This window comes from Tenrec ecaudatus, chromosome 5 (genome assembly GCF_050624435.1).
Source record: "Tenrec ecaudatus isolate mTenEca1 chromosome 5, mTenEca1.hap1, whole genome shotgun sequence".
NCBI lineage: Eukaryota > Metazoa > Chordata > Mammalia > Afrosoricida > Tenrecidae > Tenrec > Tenrec ecaudatus.
Window position 1 is genome coordinate 58,918,384 of NC_134534.1, and position 26,481 is coordinate 58,944,864.

Below are 26,481 nucleotides of genomic sequence, written 5' to 3' on the forward strand. Positions count from 1 at the left end.
AATCATTCTCAAAGCATTTGCTCTCCACTTAAGCCCTTTGCATCAGGTCATCTTTTTTTTCCCCCTCCCTCCCATCTCCCCCCTCCCTCATGTGCCCTTGGTAATTTATACATCGTTATTTTGTCATATCTTGCTCTATTCGGAGTCTCCCCTCCCCCCCTTCTCTCCCCCCATCTCCCAGGGAAAGGGTCACATGTGGATCCTTGTAATCAGTTCCCCCTTTCCAACCCACTCACCCTCCACACTCCCAGCATCGCCCCTCACACCCTTGGTCCTGAAGGTATCATGCACCCTGGATTCCCTGTGTCTCCAGCCCTCATATGTAACAGTGTACAGCCTCTGTCCTATCCAGCCCTGGGGCTAGTGTCTTATGTTGGTACTTGAACCAGTGTACTCATATAACAAAGAGTATCAGGAAGATGACTGATGAAATTTGTCAATTGTGTGTGAAATAACCAAATGCGATCCCTTCTATTGTTCTGGCACAATATTGCTCACCACATCCTGTACTGGATTTGGAGATTTATTTGACTATTAATGAAAAACATACTAGTCACAATATTCCATTTCGTGTGCTTATAGAAACCACAATAACTGCCGTGTATATTGCCTGGTGTTCTTTAGTTAATTACCTTCCATTTTGTTTATTGATGCTGGATTTATATAGTCTAAGATGAAAAGTTAGATGTTTCGGTTACTGAGTGAAATAATTAAAATCTAACTTTCTGTGTCATCACTTTTGGAGAGTTGTCAAAAGTTGGATCGCTCAAGATACCAGGCAGTCCTTTACTGGAAACGTTTCTTGCATCCATATGGTTAGCTGTCCTTTAAGATAATAACAATATCATTACAGGGATTATCAGTGCACATTTTCTAGTTAAGTGACAGGAAGATCAGAGGTACATTAACCAACAACTGCTTAACTGGTACAAAGCTTATGGGCACATTTAGTCTTATTCAGATAATGTTTTTTTTTTCAGCATGGTTAGATGTTTACTTCTTTATTTTTGGGATCTGTGTTGGGGACAAATCACTGTACCCGCGTAGCAAAAGAACACAAATTTCTTTCTGAGAAACTCAAGGATAACGGAGTATATTCTCACCCATGTTAGTCCTGGTACACTAGAGAAACAAATTCATGGACACTCATATATGTCTAAGAGAGAACTTCATATCAAAGAGCAATTGGATATTAAGAAAACATACCTGCCCAGTCCAGATCAAGTCCATAAGTTCAATATTAGCCCATTGTCTGATACCAGTCTATAAATTCCTCTTCAGACTCATGCAACACATGCAATGATGCCTAATCCAGGAAGATCATAGGCCAGTCAATGGAAAGTCTTGTGGATCCAGTGGCAGTAGAAGCTTCTTAGTGCTGGTGTGGGTCTCCACATGGCTCTTTCAGGTCCAGGGCTTGGGCTGCATCAGTGTAGCTCCATCAGGCTTGTCATCAGGAATGTCTCCTAGGGAGTGAGTGTGTGTCCCACCTCCAGCAGCTACTTATCTCTTTAGGGATATCAATGTGGTGATCAAGCTGATTGACAGGCTAAACTCCATCCCTTCACTCTTAATCCTCTTGAATTGACAACCAGTTATGTAACTACCATACCCCTTTTCACCAATTTAATGTTGATTTTGTTGTGTGGTGCCGTTCAGTCTCTTCTAACTCAAAGCCATCCCACGTGCAGCCTAACACGATATTGCGTGGTCCTCATACTCTTTCCACTGTGGCAGCCCCGGGGTTCATTGCTTGGATATGGGAATCTTTTCTCTTTTTCTGATCCTCTGCTTTGGCAAGCATGAAGTCCTTCTTCAAGGACTGGTCTCTTCGGATAATGTGGCAAGTAAGTGAGATGAAGATTCTCTACACTTGCTTTCAAGGGCCATTCTAACCGTACTTCCAAGACAGATTGGCCCTTCTGGCAGCCCACGATACTCTCAGTGTTTTTTTTTTTTTGGTCATATTTAAATGTGTCAAATCTTGGGTTTCTTTATTCGTGGTCCAACTTTCTGGTGAAGATGAAGTGATTGATAATACCCTGCCTTGGTCAGGCACAACCTGGTCCTCAAAGTGGCAGCATCACTCTTTAACACGTTCAAGAGGCATTTTGCAGCAGATTTGACTACATACAACATGTCTTTGGATATCTTGGCTGCTGCTTCCCTGGGTGTTAACTGTGGATTCAAGTAAAATGAGACCTGACAAGTTAAAGTTTTCCTTTGTTGATCCGTAGCATACGTTCTTGATTGTATCCAACCTCCAAAAGAGTCGAAGCCTGACCAATTCTTTTTGATAATGTGACCCTTCTTCTTGTTTTTAAAATTGTTTTATTGGCATATGATTCACATATTTTGGTGCTTTTGGCACTAATGAAAGTAATTAAGAAGGCAGAAAAGCAAGAAAAGACCAAACAGGTCATGCTCATGACCCATTATGGAATCTGTCCTGTGAATGAGGTCAGTGTTAAGGGACTGTCATATTTTATCGTATGTAAAAATGTCCATGGGAGAAAGACCCACTAGAAGTTCAAGTTTAGGAAACTCACAAAAGCACTTCTACTCTGTCTCAGGACTGTTAGCAGTCAGAGTCAACTCAACGGCTGAGAATTGTTTTGAATTTGTTTGTGTCAGCCTTAGCTTCTATTAAGCAATTTCTCTCCTCCAAACCACGAGTGATCCCTGTACTTCAGTTTTTTGACCTTGAAAATAGATAGGTTGAAACAAATCATGCATGAATTGTTGAAAGTTAACTATGATCTGCTCTATAAACCTTCACCTAATTTGCAAGAAAACGTTCAAAGAAAAAGAAAGAAAACGAGGTTTGGCAACCTGAGGGGACCTGAAAAAAGCTAGAAAAATTACTTTCCATTTTAATTCCATCTTTTCTCACAAACGTCTCTCTCCACTCTCTCCAACTCTTTTTATTGTGACTTACTTGAGGTTTGACACCCCAGCAAACCGATTTTATATTCACCAACTTAAACTACTTAACAAACTTCCCGGTAGCTTGCCGGCCCTGTGCTGCCCCCATCTTGATACCTCTTTTCTCTCTTATGGAATACTCTCTTTGCTTTCACGCCAGTTAATGCCAGTCCACCTCTAGCCTATTCTTTACCCTCCACATGTCCCCTTAACCATCAAAGTTTGGGTATTTTTGGGTACAAAAACATGTCTCAGATTTTCCTTTATAAGAGTAGGCACGTACGATAGCTTTCTTTTGTAACTGCCTTCTGCCATCACTCAGTATAACGTATTCCAAGTTCAACCATGCAGCGTGGTGTTTCAGCTGCACGGTTATTCTTCAGTGTTGTATAGTATTCCCCTGCATTTGATAACTCCTTTAAGCACCCTCTCCCTAATAGTCAAGTGCTCAGGGTTGTTATGAGCCTTGGTAGTAAGTATATTTAATAGGTGAGCCTGGAATAAGGCAAGTGCTCTAATAAACTAGCATTAGAAATGCATGGTTCACATGAGTAGGAATTGACTTAAAAAAAAGTTTTACGGTGCTGTGATTCTCACCACCACCCCACCTTTGTTGTTTGAGACCTGGTCTCCTCTGCCCTTCATGATCACCTATGTTGGTGTGCTGCTTCCGTGTGGGCTTGGTTGCTTCTGGGCTAGATGGCCGCTTGTTTGCTTTCAAGCCTTTAAGTCCCTAGACACTATATCTCTCAGTAGCCGGGCACCATCAGCTTTCTTCATCACACTTGCTTATGCACACTTTCGTCTTCAGCGATTATGTGAGGAAGGTGATCACACAATGATTGTTTTTGTTCCTTGGTGTCTGCTACATGGTGGTGAGAATCACATCACCGTGAAAGAGGGGGAGTACATGATGGGGACCCAATGCCCATCTGTAGACAGCTGGACATCCCTTCCAGAGGGGTAGTGGGGAGGAGATGAGTCACTCAGGGTTCAGTGTAGCAACAATGAAACTCAAAACCTTCCTCTAGTTCCTGAACGCTTCCTCCCCTCCCAATTATCATGACCCCAATTCTACCTTGAGGACCTGGTTATACCAGAGGATGTACAGCGGTGCAGTGGGGATCTGGAGGCACAGGGAATCTAGGACAGACGAACCCCTCAACACCAGCGGTGGGAGTGGTGACACCAGGAGGGAAGGGGGTGTAGAAAGGGAGAACCGATCTCAGAGATCTATGTGTAACCTCCTTTCTGGGAGCTGGGCAATGGGGAGGCGGGTGAGGGGAGATGCTGGGGAGTGTAAGATAAGATATAATAATTATTTATAAACTATCAAGGGACCAGGGGTGGGATCGGGAAGGGATGGGGAGGTGGAAAAAAAGGAAAACCAAGCTGATTCCAGGAACCCAAGTGGAAGGTGAATTATGAGAATGACGAGTGCAACGAACGTATAAGTGTGCTTTGCTCAATTGATGTATGTACAGATTGTGATAAGAGCCTTATGAGCCCCAATAAAAAGATTTTAAAAAAAGTTTTATCAAAATAAAAGAACAAAATTTGACAAACTGAAACAACTTTAAAATGGATTGAAAGGGTGATCAAATGAGAAAGCATTACATTTTAACCTCACTACATCGGTCATAACTGACTTTATATTCTCTTAGAAAGACTATGACTGGAAGAGATTTACTGTGGCTACTGGATGGCTTAATATTAAAGCAGCTAAGTAAAGGGTATTTATTCTGGGCAGAAAAGAATTTGGCATAATAAAGAGTCTGGCTGTTATCTGATTTAACAATGAGTAGATCTTGAGTTAACCTATCAAAGACAGAATTGCAAGTTCTCAGCAGTGGGTTGAACCAGAATGAACTGGTTCCAAGCCCTGATTTAACCGTTATCTATGGCACTAGAAGCTATTCTGATTATTCTGCACTAACTAATTAAGCCTGAAATTGTTGTGACTTGGCCCAACAAAGAATCATTTCCCACTGGCTTATTGCCAGTCACCAAAGCAGGGAAAGCACATGGGCTTTCAAGGACTACTGTCTAGAAGTGAGATGTGCTTTGCTCCCATTTCATTCACCAGACCAGTCACATATCTTCGCAGCAATATAAAAAGGTTCTGCAAGTGTGGAGGAGAAAATGGGATATTTAGCACTGCCTTTTTTTCTTCTCCACTACCCAAAGCTCCTTGTTACTTAATGATAAAGGATCTTCAGCGTGCTCTGGTGACCCTGTAGTTTCTGGTAAGCGAGGAGGACTTCGTGAAATCACCTAAGGACTGAAAGCAGCTCAGAGAGTTTGGATTGGCGTGGCCCTCGTTCCTTGACTGAATCTCAAGCAGGCAGAGGCTATACGTGAGCAAGGATAAAATCATATCCTGAAAAAGGTCTTTGTGTTTGTTGAGACGTTTTCCCAATATCCCTTTGGACTTGACAGCTATCTAAAGTCTTTTTCTCTCTATTACTATAGAATTAAAACTTCCTTTAAACATTCTGGGAAAATGTGACAGCTCAGTAATAATTCATAATGATAATTTCTCTCTCTCTCCCTCCCTCCAAGTATTTATAATGCCTCAGCTAAGTATTTCAAATCAGGCCCTTATGATTCCTGACCAATAAAAAAGTTTTGTTGCATTTTTTATATACATGAGGTCTTAGGGCTTAGACACAGTAAGTAACTTGTCTAAAGTCCACAGCCAGAAAATGTCAAAGCTGGGATTTGAACCCACGTATCTTTCACCCTAATATGTGACCTCTTCTGAATCACCCTACACTACCGCTTTCATACTTAGTAAGTATGCCTGGAATTTCAACACTCTCCTTTAATTGGATCTGTCTCTTTTGTTAGAAGGCTTTATTTCACATCCCTCAATGCTCGGCACGGGGCAAATTACGTAATGTAGACACTCACTAAATCTGTGTTAAAATAATCAAAGAAAAGAACAGTAGAAGGTAGAATTATGCTTTGTGAAGTTAATTTTGTGTTACATGCCCTACTAAGTGCATGGTGGAGCAGAGGATATTGTACCTAGTGGGCTCACTCTGTGGGGGAGGCCATTCCCTAGACAAAGCAATCATTTGAAAGGCTGCCGATGCGTGGGTGGTCATGTTCTGTATTTCATTTCTGTCCATGCATTTGACATAGGGAAAGTCAGTTGATAGGCTGGCTAGAATCCCGAGATGTCTTACTGTGACAACAGAAAGCATAGGACGTTTCCTGCTCATACAGAAAGACAAGTGGTGAGTTGGTCACAGTTTATGGGGCGATTTGGTGTCTGATGAGAAGGCAGTAGGTGCGAAAAACCAGAGTGCACAGAAGATGTGTGTGGTAGGAGGAACAGGAGGATCAGAGGCAGAGATCACAGTGGAAGTTGGTTAGGTGTGGAACTCAAGAAAAGGCTCGTGAAGAACCCCATTGCGACTGCTGTGCTGGGTTCCAACACTGTCCACTTGCACACTACATTCCAGTTATGCCTTAAGATCTGGTGGTCAGGCATTTCCTGGGCAACATAAGGCCGACATGTGACTGACATGTCTACTTTTCTTATTTCCATGTGACTTTACCCTTTTCCTGCAGGTATGAGCTCACGGCTCCTATATATGTACACATATACATATATATTATATATGTATATATAATATGAAATGAATTTGTATGTCTTTAAAGCCGCCATGTCACTTCAGTTTTATGTTACTTCCTTTTTATTAGCCACTCAGATAAATATTTAGACCTAAGGGGTAAGATCTCACTGGTTTTAGAAACAAAACGTAACATTTCCCTTTTTCTTTTTCTACAATCTCTCTCCTTTTGACTTTCAAAATAGATCTGCTTCTACTTTCAACAGCCAGTGCTTATAATTGTATTTACTTGATTTAACTTAGGGAAAGCAAGGTTATAGGTCCCCTGGGTGAAGATAGCACATTTTTGTCTAGGTTACTTCTGAGTGGGAAGTTTAAAAATTCTCTCTCACACACAAACAAAAGTTTATTTCAGCAGTTCAATAACATTTTTTTAGTGAGGCTTCAGTGTGTTTTGCTTCTGGTACATTTTTCTTTCTTAGGAACCTGAACAAAGAACATCTTTAGATTTTTTTACTTCTTTTTCCCACATGTACTTTCTCAGTTCTATCCTTCTCTTCGTCTTTTCTTATAGTATACAAAGACTTGCTCTCCACCACCTCAGGGACCTGCCCAATACACAGAAATTCCAGGGATTGACTCTTTATACCTGAATTGATATTCAATTGAATGAGATTTGGACTTATCTTGTTGACATTAAGCAGCACATTGCCTTGGGGCTGGTTAAAGAAAAGAGGCCCAACTGTTGTACAGAGCAGCCGTGGAAGAAAAGAGATTTCTTTCCCCCACATTTTATAGTAGAGCTTTATTTTAGTGCTTGTGGTTGTGCCCAAGAAATGAAGGTTTGCAGAAACACTAAAAGAAATTCACTTACACCTGATGTACTGTGCATGACTGTGTTAGTCTGGGTAGACCAGAGAAACAAATCCATGGACACAATATGTGTATAAGGGAGAGGTTTAAATACAAGAGGAATTGTACATTAAGAAAACATCCCAACCCAGTCCAGTCCAAGGTCATAAGTCTGATTTTAGCCCATATGTCTGATACCAATCTATAAAGTCCTCTTCAGACTCACGAAACACATGCAATGAAGCCAAATGCAGGACAATCACAAGACGGTGGGTAGACAGTCTTTGGGTCCAGAGGCATTGTAAGCATCCCAGCGCTGGCAGGGGTCTCTCTGTGGCTTCTCCGGCTTCAGAGGTCTGGTTGTGTCCATGCGGCTTGTCCGGCTCAGGGCACTAGGGTCGGTCCAGGTTGTCTAGTCAGCTGCAATGTATCTCAGGGAGTGAAGTAGTGAGAGAGACTCTCTCCTGCCTCCAAGGAGGAAATGCAGGATTTCCCAGAATTCTCAGGAGAAGGCCATGCCCACACAGAGGCCTCATTGGCTATGATCTGATTGTCAGGCTAGACTCCACCCCTACATTCGTAATCCTCAAATTGACAAATGATTATATAACTGCCACAATACTGTTTTGTAAAAGGAATAAAAAGAAATAACCAAACCCAAAAGAATGACCTTCATCTATCTGTTGCTACATTTGTTCTTTTCTTAGTAAAATATATTAAGCTTAGAATTCAGTAAGTTTGACAAAACTGTATGCAGTATTTCTATTACTTATTGTGTCAAAAACATTTTAAACTTCCTTTGAAGATGCCTCTAAGCCTCATCGCCTTGACGAGAGCCTCAAAGGGAAACAACCTGGACATACCCCCTTTGTAGCTCCCCTTTGATGTGGGCGGGAAGGGTCGTGTGCGGTGTAAATGCAGATGTTTCAGAAAAGATGAAGTCGAAGACCACAAAATATGGATAACTCTTTATTGTCAATTCACATTTCTATTACAGGGCATTCAGAATTTGATTTTTGATTTATCACAGTGACCACAGAAAATGTGAATGTTGCTAAGAGAAATTGGATAAACTATTTCTATGACAACAACCCCATCACTTAAGACAGCCCTTATTTTAAGACGATACTAATATAACAGATGTGAAAATCTAAAAACTATAAATAATATGTACTCGGCACCTTGTTTAAATAATAGAACAATTCCAAGCATGATTGAAGCTCTTGTATATACTTCCCCAACAGGATCACCCTTATTTACACCCCAAAATGATTTTTTTCCCTTTAATTCTACTGTGGTAGTTACATAGTTTGGTGGTAATTTGGGATTTGAGAGGATTAAAAGTGAAGGGGTGGAGTCTAGTCTGTCAATCGGGTCATAGCCAGTGAGGCGTCTGTGTGGGCATGGCCTCCTGAGGTTTCTGGGAACTCTGGTATTTCCTCCTTGGAGGTGGGAGACTCTCTCAGCTGACTCCCACACGGACCTACCCTGATGCAACCAGATCCCTGGGAGCTGGAGAAGCCACACGAGGCCCTGCCAGTGCTGAGATGGTTACACTGCCACTGGGTCCACAAGACTTCCCACCCACTGACCTATGATATTCCTGCCTTCGGCATCATTGCATGTGTTTCATGAGTCTGAAGAAGACTTTATAGATTGGTATCAGACATATGGGCTAATATCGGACTTATGGACTTGATCTGAACTGGGCTGGGATGTTTTCTCAATATTCAATGCTCTTGTATATAAAGCTCTTTCTTATACACTTATGAATGTCCATGAATTTTGTTTCTCTAGTCTACCCAGACTAACACACTACTAAGTATATATGCTAAATGTTTTTAAACTGTTCTATAATAGAACCATAATAATTTTTTTACTCAATAGCTGCTGAAGTTCCATACCAATATATAGAACTGCCACTGTTGTTTAGTATCCTACAACATAAATATCATCATAATTGATCAATTCTCTAGTTAATAGATAATTAGAGTCATCTCCAAATGTTTTGCTATTTAAATTATTTTGCTACAATCATTGTCATAGTTGTCTCTTAAAACGTGTGTGAGTTTCCCTGGGGAATAAAGTAGAATTGCTCAAAAGTGGAGTTACCTAGTCAACTAATTGTGCCCATTACAAAGAAAGGCGATGCAATAGAATGTGGATATTATTCAACAGTATCATTAGAATCACATGAAACTAATATTTTGCTGAATTAAAAATAAGGAGCTGTCAGAAATTCACGCAGGATTCAGAAGCGGACATGGAACGAGGGTTATCATTGCTGATGTCATGAGGACCTTGGCTGAATGCAGAGGTTACCAGAGAGAGGCTTACTTTTGTTGCACTGGCAGATGGTATGAGAATAGGTAGATCATAACAGAAAGGGGATAACATTTCCTACAACGAGAATTCTATATGGAACCTGGGCATAGACCAAGAGGCAGTTTTTTGAACAGAACTGTGTTTCTGCATGGAATAAAGTCAGGAACAGTGTGTGTCAATATTGTATTTTTTCACAAAACGTATTCCATCTCTATGAGAACACTGACTATATAAAGAATAACATAGCATTAGGATGCAAGGAAGATTAATTTACAACCTGTGATGTGCAGATGATACAACCTTGTTTGCTAAAACCAAGAGGACTTGAAGCGCTGACTGATGGTGTTCAAAGATCACAGCTTTCAGTATGAATTACTCTTCAATGTAAAGCAAACAAAAATGACTACACCTTGACGAATAAACAACATCCTGGAAAATGTAGACAAGATTGAAGGTGTTAAGGATTTCATTTTACTTGGATCTGCAATCAACACTCCTGGAAGTAGCAGGTAAGAAATCAAATGACATGCTTATTACATTGGTCAAATCTGCTGCGAGCGACTTCTTTAAAGTGCTAAATAGTAAAGATGTCCCTTTGAAGACTAAGGTGTGCTTGACCCAAGACGTGGCATTTTTAATCTCTTCATATGCACGTGAAATCTGGACAACGAATGAGGAAGATACACTTGGAAGAATTGATACATTTGGATCGTGGTTTCAGTGACAAATATTGAAAGCACCATAGACTGTCAGAAGAACAATCAATTTGTCTTGGAGGAAGTAAACCAGGGTGCTCTTGGAAGCAAAGATAGTGCAACTTCATCTCAGCTACTTTTGATATGTTGTTAGGAGAGACCAGTCCCTGGAAAAGTAAATAAGGTTGAGGTTCATGCTTGATTAAGCAGAGAGTCAACAGAAAAGAGGAGACCCTCAATGAGATGGATTGACAGGATGACTGCCATAATGGGCTCACACATAATACAATTTGTGAGGATGCTGGAAGGTCTGGAGATGTTTCACTGTGATTCAGAGTTGAATCATAAACACCTAACAAATGCTGATACACTCTACCTCCCCTGAATATCCTGAAGGAAAAGTGAATCCAGATCGATCTTAATCTCTGGACTGAATGGAACATCTCTATCTGGGGAACTTCAGGGAGAAGAAGCAGAAGAAGAGAATCAGGGTGCTGCTTGCCAACACATAGATTGCTACTTTCATTGACATTGGAGAAACCACAGCTGGTTAAGTTAAGGTAGAGTACTCATTGACTCTGTTGAACACAGGTGTAATATGGGGCTCACTGACTGCAGAATCAGGTTGGAGCATGGCTGATTTTATAAAATCCACTATGAAGCCACAGCTATGCTGTGGAAAGTAAAATTTTTAAAAGTTAGCAACTCACATGGATAAAGTATGGTTTGATTTATAAAAAAAATGAAGCTAAGTTGGAATATAGCTGGTTCTCCATGCTTTGGCTCCTTTTGTTGTGCTTCCAGGATACTGTTTCCTAATTTCAGACATCAGGGTTTTGTGATCGCCAGCCTCTTCCTGTATGCTGATAGCTTCCATGCTGTTCTCCATGCGTTCACCTCTGTCCCAGGAGTACGTCAGATTAATAGCCAAGTCTATTGGAACTCTTACTTGCAGGACCTGAGAGTACTGCTTGTAAAGTAAGGTGGCCTTGAAAATCATGAAGAATCCAACACATCTGCAGCTCATTGCTATCTTATCAGGGCAATGCCTTGGTGGTTCACTTACACTCTCCTTCACATGTCTCCCAGGACACCTCACCTTATAGGTGAGTAGTATTGACCTTCAATTTTTTTGCTTATAGGTAAGTAGTATTGGTTCTTGATTGGTCTTCACTCGGTCCATTTTTTTTTTTTGGCCTTCGAATTTCTCTGGAGAAAGGCTCTTCCTGAAATGGTTGAGGATCATCTTGTGGTGGGGAGGGCTCCACTTACCAACTGCTTAGACCAGCGGCGATGGCTGACTTCAGATGGCACCTGCCCAGAGTATGGAATCCTGGAGTTCACTGAGGAGGAGTCTCTTTCGAGACCCGGATGCACTCAATTACCATAGTCTCTGCTTTCTGATTCCCTAACCTGAACCATTGACCTCTATCCTGAATGCGCTCATTTCCATGCCCCCAAAGCCACCTCGTGGACCACTTTTATCGAATCCCGTCTCCCAGCATTTTGACAATGTTCTGTTTCCTTAGTTTGGGCTTCAGCATTTGACATTGCTTCAAAGCTACACACAAGGCTTCCAGCAGCTTCTTCCTCCCAAGTGGGGAGCCAAGTCCTTCTTCAGTGACTGTTTTTTCGTCTGGAAGCTTGGTTGAAACTTGTTCACTTTGGGTCTCGCTGCTGGCATTTGAAATACTGGTAACACAACTGCCAGCATCACAGCAACACACAAGCTGCCACAATATGACCAACTGACAGGCAAGTGGCGGTCCCCAACAATCATCACACAACTTTGGTCCATTGTCCCCAACAGCTGCTCTCTTAGGCAGGGTCACCATTCTTTCCCCCAATTCTACATCCCCAGAATTCCAAGCTGGATGGAGAGTGTTTTCTTGAGGAAAAGATCCATCTTTTTGAATGAACTCATGCCTCTTGGAAATACTGAGCGGAATAAATCAAAACAAACTAGCCGAACTGTGAAGAGTTGGGGTTACTTTCAGAGAGAATGACTCTTTTAGTGTATGCGATAGGTAGGTTCATTGTGCCAACCTGGAAAATAGGAACACGTGGGATTAATAAGGTTGCAGTTTGATTGGAGGGCAAAGAGATAAATGGCTTGGTAAGCCCCACCTGTCTCTCTCTTGCTCTCTCGTGATTGGACCAGCATGCGTTTGCCCTATCTAGTTCTCTTTAACTTGTGAGCTACACTACCCGAAGGACCCAACCCACGGATCATATCACTGGAGCTGCTGGTGTATTCATCGCTTGAGCTTGGGACTGTTGGATCCTGTCGTCTGGCTGACTGCTGGTGACCTGCCCTGCTGTTTGCTGCCTGTGGCCACACTGACTGCATTGGTCTATGGAAGATTCAGCTGTCTGCTCACTTGACCTTGGACCCAGCAGCCCTCCTGAATTGAAGTACTGTTTCATGCAAGTGAGTTGAGTTGAGCCCTCTGTACTGCTATGTGGACTAATTAGCTGCTACATTTCTTTGTGCTGTACATATCTATCCATATATATGTATGGTTTCTCTAGAGAACCCTGTCTAACACAGTGTATTGGTGAATAGGCCAGTTTGCCAAGGTGAAATACATTACCTTCCCCTGACTCCCAGGTTGGTTTATTATGAATCATTCATTCCTCAAAGCACTTCATTTGTGTAGAACCTCTCCAACTCCTGAGGGTGGGGGCCCCAGCAGATGTGTCAAATAATGCATGGCTGTTAAAAAATTTATTTTGAATTTGCAAAATTTAGATAATTTTAATTACAGTCAGTGCTTCTACCCAATTCCACTATAACTTCCCTTCAATCATGTGTCCCCTGAAGTGAGGTGAATTAGCATAGTTTTGAGGTCTGACTAATGAGAAGTTTAGTTGGCAAACACTGAATTATATTTACTCTCTGCCATGGAGTCAGTTCTGACTACCAGTGGCCCTGTAGGGCAGTCTTGCACTGTTTCTCATGGTTTCTGAGACAGAATCTTTATGAAATCAGACAGCTTCATCTTTACCCAGTGGACTTGCTGGAGGTGTTTGAATGGCTGACCAGGGAGTAAAACCAAAGGCTTATCTCACTGTGCTGCCAGGTCCCATTTAATTACACTTAGTGGGATTATTTATATCCTTTACCGTCATTTCTATGAATGAGTTATTGGTAATTGTTCTGGTGTGAGGCCATTGTTAGGGGTTGCACTGTATCCCCTTGAAAAATCCTAACCCTTACAACTGTCGCGATGCTATTTAGGAGAGTTATTTTCTTTGGCTGTATATTAATGAGTCAATTTTAGTGTAGGGTGTGTCTTAAATCAATCCATTTTGAATCAGAAAAAAGAAGATTAGTCAAGTATTCTGAGAGAAGGGGCAGACATAAGCCAAGGAGACAAGACCGTTCTCCAGGAGTGTACAGAGAGTCTTCTTCTCCTGTGGGGGCTCCTTGGATTGAGACTTTCAGCTTCGTAAATAGTAGGAGAAAAGATTCTGCACTTATGGTGTGGCAGCTGTAGGAGCACTCGAGAACAAAAACCCACCGAGCCGTCCGAAGTGGAGGGTCCCCAGGTGGCACAGTGTTGTGCCCTGCCTTACAGTGGAATGTGTCAGTTGTCAAACAGCAATGATACTTGAAATGTATGAGGCGAGCAGCTGGTCTAGAACATTCTTACGATCAGACGCACAAAATTAGATAACATGTAGATACGCCTTCTTCCGGTGTTCAGAGATGACCCAGTCAAACAGAAGTTCCCTCGTGTCAGGCATTGATAGGCTGATCATGAAATATGTCTTTTTATCTCCCACCTCCTCTTTTTGGGGCGGTGGTGGGAACATGTGAGGCAGAATATACCAAAATTCCTGTTTTAATAAAGCAAGACAAACAAACAAAAGAGTAGTACTACAAATAAGGAGGACCTCTGTGTAGAAGTCGCATGTCTATGCAGTCTGCCATACCAGGCTGTGTCACCGGGTCTCAATGCATCTTTTCCTGAGGATCTCTGACATTTCCGGAGAAAACTGCACTCAGCAAAATGCACAAAGACACAAGTGTTTCACTGGCAAAATTCCTACATAGATTCATTAATAAAAGAACACCAGTATATGTTGCATTAAAGTAATTTGATCACAAAAGTTTTACATCTTAATATAATGTAACAGCAATTTACAAATGAATTTGACTTAATCTTTTGGATATCTATGTCCAAATTAATTTTGCGTATTTTTTCCTGAATGCTGATCCTATTAAAATTCAAATATGATGGGAAAATCCTTACTGGGAAAATGTAAACCAAAATAAAATGACTGGCATAAGCTCAAAGTTCCAGAAAACTTTTCCTCCATCACAGTGGAAATACAATATCTGATGGTGGAAATCATAAATATGAGGGAAATGTTACAGTTTTCAGAACAAATAATGGAAAGGGACACCAGAAGCCACGAGTAAGTGCTCGCGGTTGTATTTAATTTTGTATTTGGAATTATAGGTCTCTCTATATTTTCATAGTTGCTATTTGCTGTGCAGTTGATTCCAACTTACCTTTCTAATGTGGAGAGGGGTACAATGAGGGTCTTCTTCTTTTTTATAAGTAATTTTATTGGGGGATCTTACAGCTCTTATAACTATCCATACATCAATAGTATCATGAACATATGTTGCCATCAGCATAGTTAGCCTAGGAAGAGTAGAGAAACAAATCTAGGGAGACCCACATGTGCATAAGAAAGAATTTTATGTACAAGAGCAATTGAATATTAAGAAAACATCCCAGCCCAGTCCAGATCAAGTCCATATATCCTATATTAGCCCATATAACCGAGACCAATCTATAAGTCCCTCTTCAGACTCATGAAACACATGCAATGATGCTGAATGCAGGAAGATCACAGGCCGGAGGGTGGCAAGTCTTGTGTATCCAGTGGGGGTGTAAGCATCTCAGCACTGGCAGGGGTTTCCACGTGGCTCCTTCAGTCCCAGGGCTCTAGTGTAGCTCCATGTGTCTTGCCAGCAACATACCTCACAGGGAGTGAGTGTGTGTCCCACATCCAGCAAGCTATTTATCTCCTTAGAACCTCCAAATGAGCTCATCAAGCTGGGACCTGATTGACAGGCTAAACTCCACTCCTTCACTATTCAGTCGCAAATTGACAACAGATTATGTAACTACAACAATCTTTTCCAAAACATTTTCTTTCTTTTTGAGCCCTTGGTATCAGTTCCTCTTTTCCTTATTCCTTCCCCTCCCACTCTCATGACTCCTGGATAATTTATAAATTATTATTTTCCTATCTTACACCATCCACTGTCTCCCTTTACCCATGTTTCTGTTGTTTGTCCTTCAGAACAAGGGTTTTCAATGGTATTTTGGGAAATCAGATAACCAGGTCTTTTTTCCAATCAGCTCTGGGTGGACTCAAACCAACAATCTTGCAGTGAGCCTGCTGACTGGGTTAGCCGTTCATGCCAGCCAGAGACACCAAACCTAAAGCCATAGGGTTGATTATGAATCATAGTGACCTTACGGACATTTCTGAGCTAATAAATCCTAATAGGAACAGATAACCTCATCTCTTACCCAAGGAGCAGCTGATGGGATTGAACAACTGACCTAGCCCACAGTGTTACCAGGTTCCCTCAGAAGAAGTCACTGCCGTCAAGTCCATGCCGACTCCAGGCTAGAACTGCATGAATTTCTGAGACTGGGACTCTTTACCGGAGTAGAACGCCGCCTCCATTGGTTTCAAACTGGTGACCTTGTTTATAGCTCTACATGGAGCCACTATGGCACTAGGACTTGGACCTGCTTCCAAATCCTATCAGTTTAAAGCCTAGAAGCCTGAATTCTGATCCTGATCTCTACTTCGATTGGGATGAAGACAGGCTTAAGGCAAATAAGCGCTACAGGGGAAAGGGACCCAGAGTTAGCTGGTGCTTCACTTGTATCTCGTTGTTCACGAGCCTTTAGCACATTCGCCTTGCTGCGTTGGATGGAAAGGAGAATGAATAGTGCTGGTGTGCGCTTTCTGCTCAGTATGTAGTGTCCTGGGGTGATGGAGAAACGCATGCCCAGGTTTTCCTGGCAAGCACGGCCCTGGCTTCTCTTCTCTAACATGTGTGTCCTAAGTGGAAACCCAGTGCCTGCAGCAGAGGGACGCTCAGGAACAGGAATTGCAAGGGCTTAATTCTTTGCTTCCATTTTTCCTCGCATGCTCGATGGGTACAAGATAATTTTTCTTCTGAATGCACGGAACATAATGTCTTCTAAACTTTGTGGATTACTAATTTTTAAATAAGTATGGAGAAAAACTAATAATATTAATGATGAATTCTGTATATGTACTGTTTTCTCTTAGTGACTTCCTTCTCCTTTCCTGTTTCCTGTCTCTTCTTCCTTCATAGACTCATAAAAATGAATGGGAAAAGTAGTTTTTTAAAGTAAACATTCATAGCAAGCACATTAAATGTTATAAAAGTGTCTTGCATTTATTCTTAAGATGACACCAATTACATGGAAGGAGGGCACAGACAAACCTAGAAGAGTTGTTTAAAGGAGGCCCCGAGGAGAGGAATGGAAGGATCCTGTTTTCCATTTAAGTCATCTGTAAAAAGTTCATGAGAGAAGTGCTAATCTGAGCCACACAAGACTAAAAGATGTAATAAGTTACAAATATAATAGAAATAATTTACCATTTGAATGAATATGAATATATTCATGCTTATTTATCCAGACTTTATATTAGACTCTTTAGTAACATTTTATTGCTTTAAAAATGACAGGTTATTTTGATTATATTTATCCCTCAGTATTTTATGATTTTTCTTGCTGTGATTAAAATTTTTTCTCCTGAGGTTTATAGTAAATATCCTTCTAAGCGCTCACTGGTTTGGGATTTAATTTCTTGGACTTTCTACCTATACATTATATCACTTGTAAATAAAAAGAATTATATTTTCTTTTATGATATTCATATATGCATATATAATTATTTATATATTAGTAGATTTTAAAAAATGTTAAATATTAGCATTTACATAAGACATTCTATGACATTCCTAATTCCAGTAAGGATATTCTTAATATTTGATGATGTAAGTTTTTAATGATAGTTTCTGGTAAGTACTTGTATTTTATAGAGGATATTTCTTTCTCTCCTTTTACTATTTTATTTTTTTTAGAAATGAGAGCTGGATTTTAGCAAATATTTTTCTCATTTTTCTAAAGGAATGAATTATTTTGGTAAATATTGTAATGCTGACACATCCTTCTTGTCCTAGGATATGTCCTGCTTAGTCATTAACCATATTATTTCTGAAAACATACTTCTGATTTCAAATTATTACTATTTTATTGAATATTTCAAATTAATAAATGAAATTGACCTATAGTGGTATTGTTTTCAATGTGGCTTTATCAAGCTTTTGCCTTAAGACGATACTTCATTTAATGAATTAGGAAGATTTTCATCTTTTTTGATGTGTGAAGTGGCTTTAAATAGTTCTTGGAAACTTTTGATTATCTTTTAATTCCATTTTTCCATAAAGTTTTGAAAGCTTCCTTGTACAGGACTAGTGTGAGACCCCTTTGAGTTACTTGTCCATTGAAGGTTAGGCAGATAGATGTTGGGGAGTGACAAGGTGAAGTGTTCCAGAAAGACTCCAGGAATTCCTTTAGCAAACTCACAGGGACTGGGTTGGGAATGGCTGCACTCATCCTTACCTTCTCAAGGACTGGAGGTGCTGCAGCTTGCAAGATCTCCCCAGGTTGCTGTTTCCATGTGCCATCAAGTCATTTCGGACCCAGAGCAACCGTATAAATAATAGAACAAAGCATTGCTGGTCCTGCACCATCCTTACAATTGTTCCCATGTGTGAGCCATTGTTCTAATGTATTTTGTTACCTAACTCCATCGTTTCCATCAGCGTTCATGCTACCTGGTGTGAAATTTGATGGGTTCTAACCAGTCCATCATTATCGTCCCACAGAGAATAGTTTCACAGCTCTGCACTTTCAAAAGAAAGCTATTATTTGGTTATATTTATGGCCTGTCCAAGGTTCCAAAGTCAGCTCTATTAATATTTTAGGTTTAATTTTTTCCACTGGGGGAGAAGGGACCCATAAACTCATGCTAGGCTGCTGTTTTCACATGCTTACAATTTTAAAGACTAGGAGTCGGGGGTCCAGGGAAGATAAATGAACTGGCTAGGATGACAGGGCTAGCAGGAGTAATTAAGATTATGAAAGTATTTGAAATGTAGGTAGTAGACATGTAATAGACATAGGAAATTGGTGATTCTAAGCTCATCACAGTGGAATGCTCTAAGTTTCATCAGAAAATGGAGCTTAAGCTGCATGCGCAACTGATGTCATGCTTCACATTTGGTAAACTTTGGAGCTTTGAAAGGACTCCCCACAGAGTTAATTCTCTGGGCTCACACATCATGAAATCAACCTCATCAGACACATTTTCCTAATGAAAATGAGAAACATCAAGTTGACTTGAACCACTATGTAGGTGAGTAAGAGTTACATGCTTAAGCAGTCAGAATTAACCTTATTAGTGACAATTAGCATGCACAGTTTACATATCATATTCAATTAGCACCTTGATGTATTTGGATTATAGAAGTGAGAGGATGATCATTCAAAATAATTAGGAAGTGAAGTGGGAGACAAATTCATCAGAGATTGTCACTAGAAGGACCCTGTTAATTTGCTGAAGTGAAATTTAAATACCTCTTCTAAACTTCTAAATATTTTGTTGATTTCCCTGGTATCCTCTAAGCCAGCACTGTCCAATGCATCTTTTTGCCCCGATGGAAATGTTGCGACGTCCAGTAGGATGAGTACTAGTTACATGTGACTAGTGAGTACTGTCGGCGAAGGCAGCCTTGACAGCGCCAAAGGTTTCAGCAACTTTGTAGGCACCGTCCACATGTGCCGAGTTAGATTTTTTTACTAGTTTGAACTAGATTAAAATAGAAAATTCAGTATCTCCAGGCTGGCTTCATGAGTTATTACATGTCATTTCAGAAAATTATCAGGGCCCTTGCTAGTGACAATCAGAGACCATAAGTCTACTAGCCCTCTGGACTGGGAAAACTGTATGTCTTTGGGCAAGAGGCTGGCTTGCAGAGTCGGATGTCCTTTGGGCATTCATCTGTGCTAAAGTTGCTTTGTAAGACTGGGCAGGGCAGAGGCTAAGGTGTCACATGGCTGAGAGGCCGAGGGCTGGAGAGAGAGGTGTGCCTCCCAGCATGGCTGAGAAGAGGCACTGTTAGGGACAATTACTTTCTAATACTTCCTGCTTTTCTGATCCTAACTTGTGGTGATCTGTTCACTGCCCTAATCAAACCCCATAATTCTGAGTATCATCTGTGAGTTCTGTATGGTGATTGCAGTGGGTTTTCGAGCCCAGCAGAGAGATAGATAGATAGAGAGAGAGAGAGAGAGAGAGAGAGAGAGAGAGAGAGAGAGAGAGAGAGAATGAGAGCAAGAGCCATGGGAAGGACTCCAAAAACCCAGACTCACTGCCCTTCTCCCAATGCTGACTCATCTCGAGTCCCTGTGGGTTTCCCAGAAGGTAGCTGTTGACAGGCACAGAAAGCCCAGTCTCTCTGAACTGCTCACCACCCAGATCACAGCTCAGTGAGTAATCACACCACCACCTGAGCTCCTTATGGAAGGCACAGTTGGTGCAAAAATGGGATAAAGAAAGATGAAGGCTGGAGGGCTGTCTGCCCTCTGCCTCATAGAAATCATCCTTCAGTAGACGCGGTCAGAGGAGGTCAGAGTTGGCCTCCACACCATTTCCTCGTATATTTGAATCTACTTCTCTGAAATTAATGGTGCTTTATGCTTTGACTCTCGTCCAAAAAAGCTTTTACTTTTTGTGTGTAATGATTGTGTTATTTTGGAAGATTTGCATACTTCTCCTAATGGTTAATTTAATAAGTATTAAGGTATACAATTTCCACAGCCCTTCAGTATTTTAGAAATTATTTTTTATCTTATACTATAATTATAAAGTTAATGTATTTCCCTTCCTTCTCTTTCTTTCCCCACTATATATTACTTTTTATTATTTGCATTTTGCTTTACAAAGGTAAATATGCTTTTTGTGTCTTGTAGTCTCCAGCAACATCTTTATGACTTCCATCTATTATAGATTAAGAAAGGTAGTATACTTATTCTAATTTGTACTCTCTTTCCTCCTCTGCTTTCCTTGTATGTTGTATTATTTCCAGAGAACCACCTATTAAGAGATACAATATGGTTTGGCATTACATTTTCTATAGTTTTAATGAAAACTGAGAAAAAAAGGGTGAGATTTTGAGTTGAACTCTACCATTAAGGGATAACAGAGAAATATAAATTTTGGTTATGATATTTAAGAACCAAGAGGCAAAACTGGTCTCTAACCATCCTGTAATTAAAAAAAATTGTTAATTAGGTGAAGGTTTACAGATGCAACGATGTGTTTCACATTTAATAATTTATACACATCTTGATTCAACTAATTCTGATCATCTTTAAATAACAAGTTTCATTGGACATGCGGAAAGATGGAAACCAGCTGCTTAGACAATACAAGTCTAGGGGGGACAAGGCAACCCCAGAGGCTGGCAGGTGGTAGCTGCTGTAGTCGCTGTGATTTTCCCCCCTCTTGGAGGGAGCGAGGTGAGAAGCACTGTGAAGAGCTAGCACATCGCCTCCCAAAGCCATGTGCAGTGGCTGGGGTAGGACGAGGGTGGTCTAGACAAACAGGAAGCCTTGGGCCTCATAGGTCAGGAGCACATGCCAAAGGCATCTGGCATGAATATAGAATTAATAAAAGCAAGGAAGTGGCTGGAAGAGCTGTCGTGTTGGCAGGACCTGGCAAGAGAGCACTAGTTCTGGTTATTGCTTAGGAGCTGGGTAGTAAGTTCTCTTTTCTGCCCACTGGTGGGGAGTGAAGTTTACTTGACACATCAAGAAGACAGAAGGGCTGAGGGAGAACTTCTATAGGGCTATCGGGCTGTGGATAAAAGTGACCAAGGAAGTCTATGATGCTCCAGAGCTAACTCCATGTGAGACCGTGAACCCCATGGTGGGATATGGCCAAACCATGAGCCATGTAATCATAGGAATTAAAACTGCACCAAACAGCTGCAGCTGGACAATAGCACTTTTGAAAGTTTGCAGAAAGAGTGAGCCAAGGCTGGAGATGTGACTTTCAGAGAAGCCAACAGTGGGTTGAACAGGCAGGGTGGTGTAATACCTCTATTACAGAATTTGACTCTGAAGCTGAAGGGTATGTATCTTCCCCAAAGGGGGATGTACACAACAAAGAAACAAATTAACCAAGATATGAGCTTACGTGATTTGGTGTGGCCAAATCCAGGTCTTGGAGAAGGGGGTAGGGGAGCGGTATGGACAAGACATTCTGTCCACGATGGATCAGTTGATGAAGCCAAAGAAGACAGAAAGCACAGACAAACTTTGAGGGGAGATTAACAAGGTTGTGAAGACTTATACTGACCAGGCATTGCCATGCCTGTCCCGGGGTCTCAGGGGTGCTATTTGTTGATGAGATCCGACCTGGAATTATCTATCCCGCCGACACTGCCCCCCCTCCTGCCTTGTCATCTTTGCATACAACCGATTGAGTCAGAGGCATTGAAGAGGCATTCCATCATCCCTCCGGATCTTCTGGACTGGGTGTGGGTCATCAACACCGAGCTGCACACCCCACAGGAAATGAAGCTGCCACTCAAATGTGAGCCCAGACAGAGGAAATCAACATCAGCGAGGAAGTGTGGCGTCACCTCAGGGAGATTGGCAGGAAGACCCCTCTGAGGTCTGTGAAGCAACAGCTGACCCCGGCCAACTTGCTGCTTAGATCAATGGGAAGGGCAGCATTGAGGCAGAACACAATGAGGACATCAGCGAGCTTTTTCTATGATGTCAGGTCCTGGGCCCCAACTCTGGCTGATCAGCAGGACACGGATGTGCAGTGAGCTGGCTCTGTGCTTCTGTGAGGACAGACTCCGGGGTGCCTGGCTGGCCCAGCCTGGTGAGGGAGCTTGCGCTGGCCTGGGGCTTCCTCACACACAGGCCCAGCTGGCAGCATTGCCATTTCAGATCGGAAAGCATCGCTTTTTAAGTTACCACAACTTCAACTGTGGCTGCTTTGAAGGAATCTGTCCTTACCTGATGTGTTTCTAATAAATTGTAATAGGTTGTTTTGACAGAAACAAAATGAAACTAAAACCTAATGGGAATGTTGCAATACTTGTTTTCAGTTAAATTGAATTTTCATAGACAAAATGTCTTTTAGTGCCTTAATTTTTTATTTATAATCTGATGGAACTTTTTGGGGCAATGTTGATTAAAAGGAAACTCAATGTTGAGTTCTTTATGGAAAAACCACATAAAGATAATTAAACAAATGATTCAATTATGAAGTGCCATACAATTTCCAGGTATTATGGATCAGAAAACTGATTTTTTTTAACATTTATAATTTACTAGTAGAAAAGTTTATTCAGTGGAAAATTAAACAGCAGGCTAGGTCCTCATTTGCGGGTAGAAAAAGAAAGCCAAACATGGTCATAAACAATGATGATTGCTTACCCTTCAGTTATTATTATAAACAGCTCAAGGCTATATTTCTTCTGTTGATATTTACATTCTGTAATCAGAGAATGATTTGCTCACTATTCTTGAGTAAATCAAAGAGAGCTGAAGAATAAATAAATTGTGGCAAAAATCACACGATCATAGATTGCACGATATTTTAAGGTTTACTAGTATCATTCTTCAGCAGTTAGAAGTGTGGACATCTTTATGGCAATGTTCTATAATTAGGTGAACTGATGTATGAACATTCACAACACAACTACTTTTAATTAAGCCAGTTTAAGTAAGTATTAAGTTCATTGCACCCTATCATAAGATTGCACGAGAAAAGTATAAAAAGGTAAGAGCGTCTATTTATTCAGAAAAGGATAGATAAGTGTAGTAAGATACTGGCAGGCCTCCTGGTCGACCTGGATTCCAGCATTCTCCAGTTACGACCCATCCTTAGATCAGACTTAGATCATCCTTAGATCATCCTTCGATCGATTGGGAAGAATGACCCTTGGATCCACTCTTTGGAAGACAATTACTGAAAGGTGAAGGTGTGCCAAGTCTTACTTGATCAACTTAGTTGATTTGGGTGCAAATTTATGTTTTCAAAACAAGGCATCCAACAGATACTGCCATATTAATATTTTTGAGAGCAGTGGTAGGCTTATTATTTTCAAGCCTGAGTCAAGTTGTATTCCACCCTTGTCCTTTTACAATACTTTCCCCGAGGGCAAAGATATGTCTGTCCTTCTGATTATTGTTTCAACTGTAGGTTGCACCTCTGTGGCTGGCCCAATGTAGACACAGGAGCAATATTGGCGGCAGAAATGAATGAGCAGTTTAGGCCTCCATTTAAATGTCATATCCACAGAAAAACGTCTCTGGTTTCCAATCTAACTCTGTTTTCTCAAATCATCCTGTTCTCTCCTTGAGACCCACCCTTATATTTTCTGCATTTGTGTGCTTGCCTAATCCCGTGTTCCTAAACCACATCCACACCACAAGAACAGGGACTTTTTATGTTTTGTTCAGCAAAATCCCCACACACCTACCCTGCAGTATAGGGAATGTAAGTAAATATTGAATGAGTAGAATATTCTTTAACATTGGGCACCTTGATCAAGTCACTCTGCTCTTACGTATCAGATTGTTGTAGACCCTGATCTGTGTGTGCGTGTGTGTGTGTTTCAAAGGAGGTTCCCAAGGCTATTGTCACATGCACTATCAGGAGATAGACTTTTGCCTCCTTTGCCCTTTCCTTTTAAGATAAACACTCTGTGTACATAGATGCCATTGCTTTCTTCTCTTAGAGGACGCCGGCGACTACTTTTTTTTATTTAATTGAATGTTTCAACACATGGGCTGTAATACAGTGGGGGTAACAAAGAGCAGAGGAATTACTCAGTTGGAGGAAATTCTGGGAATTAGGAGATTTCAGAGTCATTCTATTTGAAACAGTAGTTCCATTAAGTGAAAAAGTCTGAATTCCTCAGATAAAGTAAAAAAGATGTCTTGCAAGAGGATAATATACGTAAACTCTGTTGATTCTCTTCTACATATGAACCTTTTGGCTATGTTTTCACCCTGAAAGTACAAAACTCAGTATGTGCATTTTTAGGACAGTCGTGACTGTGGTGATGCAGACAGGACAGGTCTCTTCCATCAATCTACTCAGTCTCCTGTTGGCATCCAGAATATTTGAGAACTTTGCTAGCTAGGCTTGGGCCTTGTTGGCATTGTGGCCAGTCCTTAGCTGCGATCCACAAGGTCTGAAGTTCTAAAGCACAAGCTGCTCTGAGGGAGACAGAGGGACCTTTCTTCTCCTGTTAACAGTTACAATTCGGGACACTCTCAGAGACAGTTCTACCCTGTTATAAAAGGGTTGCAAGGAGTCTGCAGCTATGCCGTGGCAGTGATTTTGGATTTTTTGTTTATTGTTAGAGACACCTGCATAGCTCTTGCTCTGGCAATTAAACACAAATCAGGGAAGTGTGACAAAACCCTAAAGCTAAGAATTTACCTGTTCAATTATTTTTTTTGATAAAAGTCTATGGTATGCTCCAACCACCTGCTAGAGGGTCCAATGGACCCTCTACATATTTGTGAAGAAATCTGAATGGAAAGTGATGGGCCCATGATTCTAGTTTTGTGCTGTTTCTTACCCTACCAAATATTTCCAAGACAAAAAGGGAAATCACAGTTTATTCTCTCTACAACTGTTGCTAAGAGCTGGTAAAGTAATGTTCTTTAAGGATTCTCAAGAATTCCTGATCCTTGACCCATTTTAAAAAATATATTCTCAAATGACACTAGGGATATTGAAGGCTATAAATTACATGTCATGAGTTTTTTTCTCCAGAAATAGATGTCATACACCAAAGTCATTATAAAAATCATTTGCTACATATATTTAATATTGCTAGGACAGGGTTGCATGGACTGATATTTTTACTGAGATCAATCATATGAGTTTCCATATTATATCAGTTCTATAGTTTAGCTTCCTAATAAGATTCCTATGCTGAAGAACTTTATTTAATGCAGAACCTGAAAAGAGTATAGCCAAATGTCTTTTAAGATCCACAGCTCATAATACTTTTGAATCAATATTTTATAAATCAGTTCTTAATTTTAGTTTTATTTATTTATTTAAGATCTCCAATATCTTATACAATGATACCTAACTTTTGATATTTTTGCCAGATTTTCTTTACAGAAAATTTAAATACCACTTTAAAAACAGTTACTGTAAGATCATAGATAACACACACCATTTGCATGTCAACATGTCTGAGGGTACAATTAGGTGAGACCAAGGACATCAATCATGTGCCAACCCCCACAGATCTGTTGTCAGATTTCCATTCCTGTACACAAAACACAACGCTATGTAAATGGTGACTCTCTCCTTAATTTTTCAATGATAAGTGAACATTTTTGTTCATATTTTCAAAGAAGACAGAAATCTACATAATAGCCACAAATTTTCAAAAAGTGTGAACCTATGCTACTAGTTTATCAGCTTTGTTTCCAAATCAAGATTCCAACATTTAAAAAAGTAAAATTAACAGAAGGTTCCTTCCCTTCCAGTACCTGTCAACATTTACATTTACTTTTAGCTAAGAATAATAACATTTCAGATTTGTACTGTTCTATTATTTAATTGTTATATAAGAATAGCATTTTTCCACAATGTGACATAGTCTTTGAAGTATACATTTTAAATAACTGCATGAATGTTCCATTTTAATGCTTCCCTAATTATTGAGCATGTAGATGTTGACACTTTTCTAGATAGAATGTGAAAAAATATTGCTACTGGGAGTCTAGTTCACACATTCGTGTGTTTATTTCAAAAAGTGCTCAAAGCCTGTCTCTGTGACCAGTGGGTGACTGCAGACAAACTGTCTCAGTCATAGACTTGTCTGATTCTCTCGGGCTGCCTTGAAAAAAAAAAAAAGGCTCAATCCCAACTGTCGCTTCTAAGAGGAACTACTGGTTAAATCCCAC

The 26,481-nt window shown here is 40.6% G+C and overlaps 1 pseudogene; it reads left to right on the top strand.

Moving 5' to 3' along the window:
• Positions 1–1,802: 1,802 nt before the first annotated feature.
• LOC142449098 (ruvB-like 1) lies at positions 1,803–22,358 on the top strand (annotated as a pseudogene).
• The last annotated feature ends 4,123 nt before the right edge of the window (positions 22,359–26,481 follow it).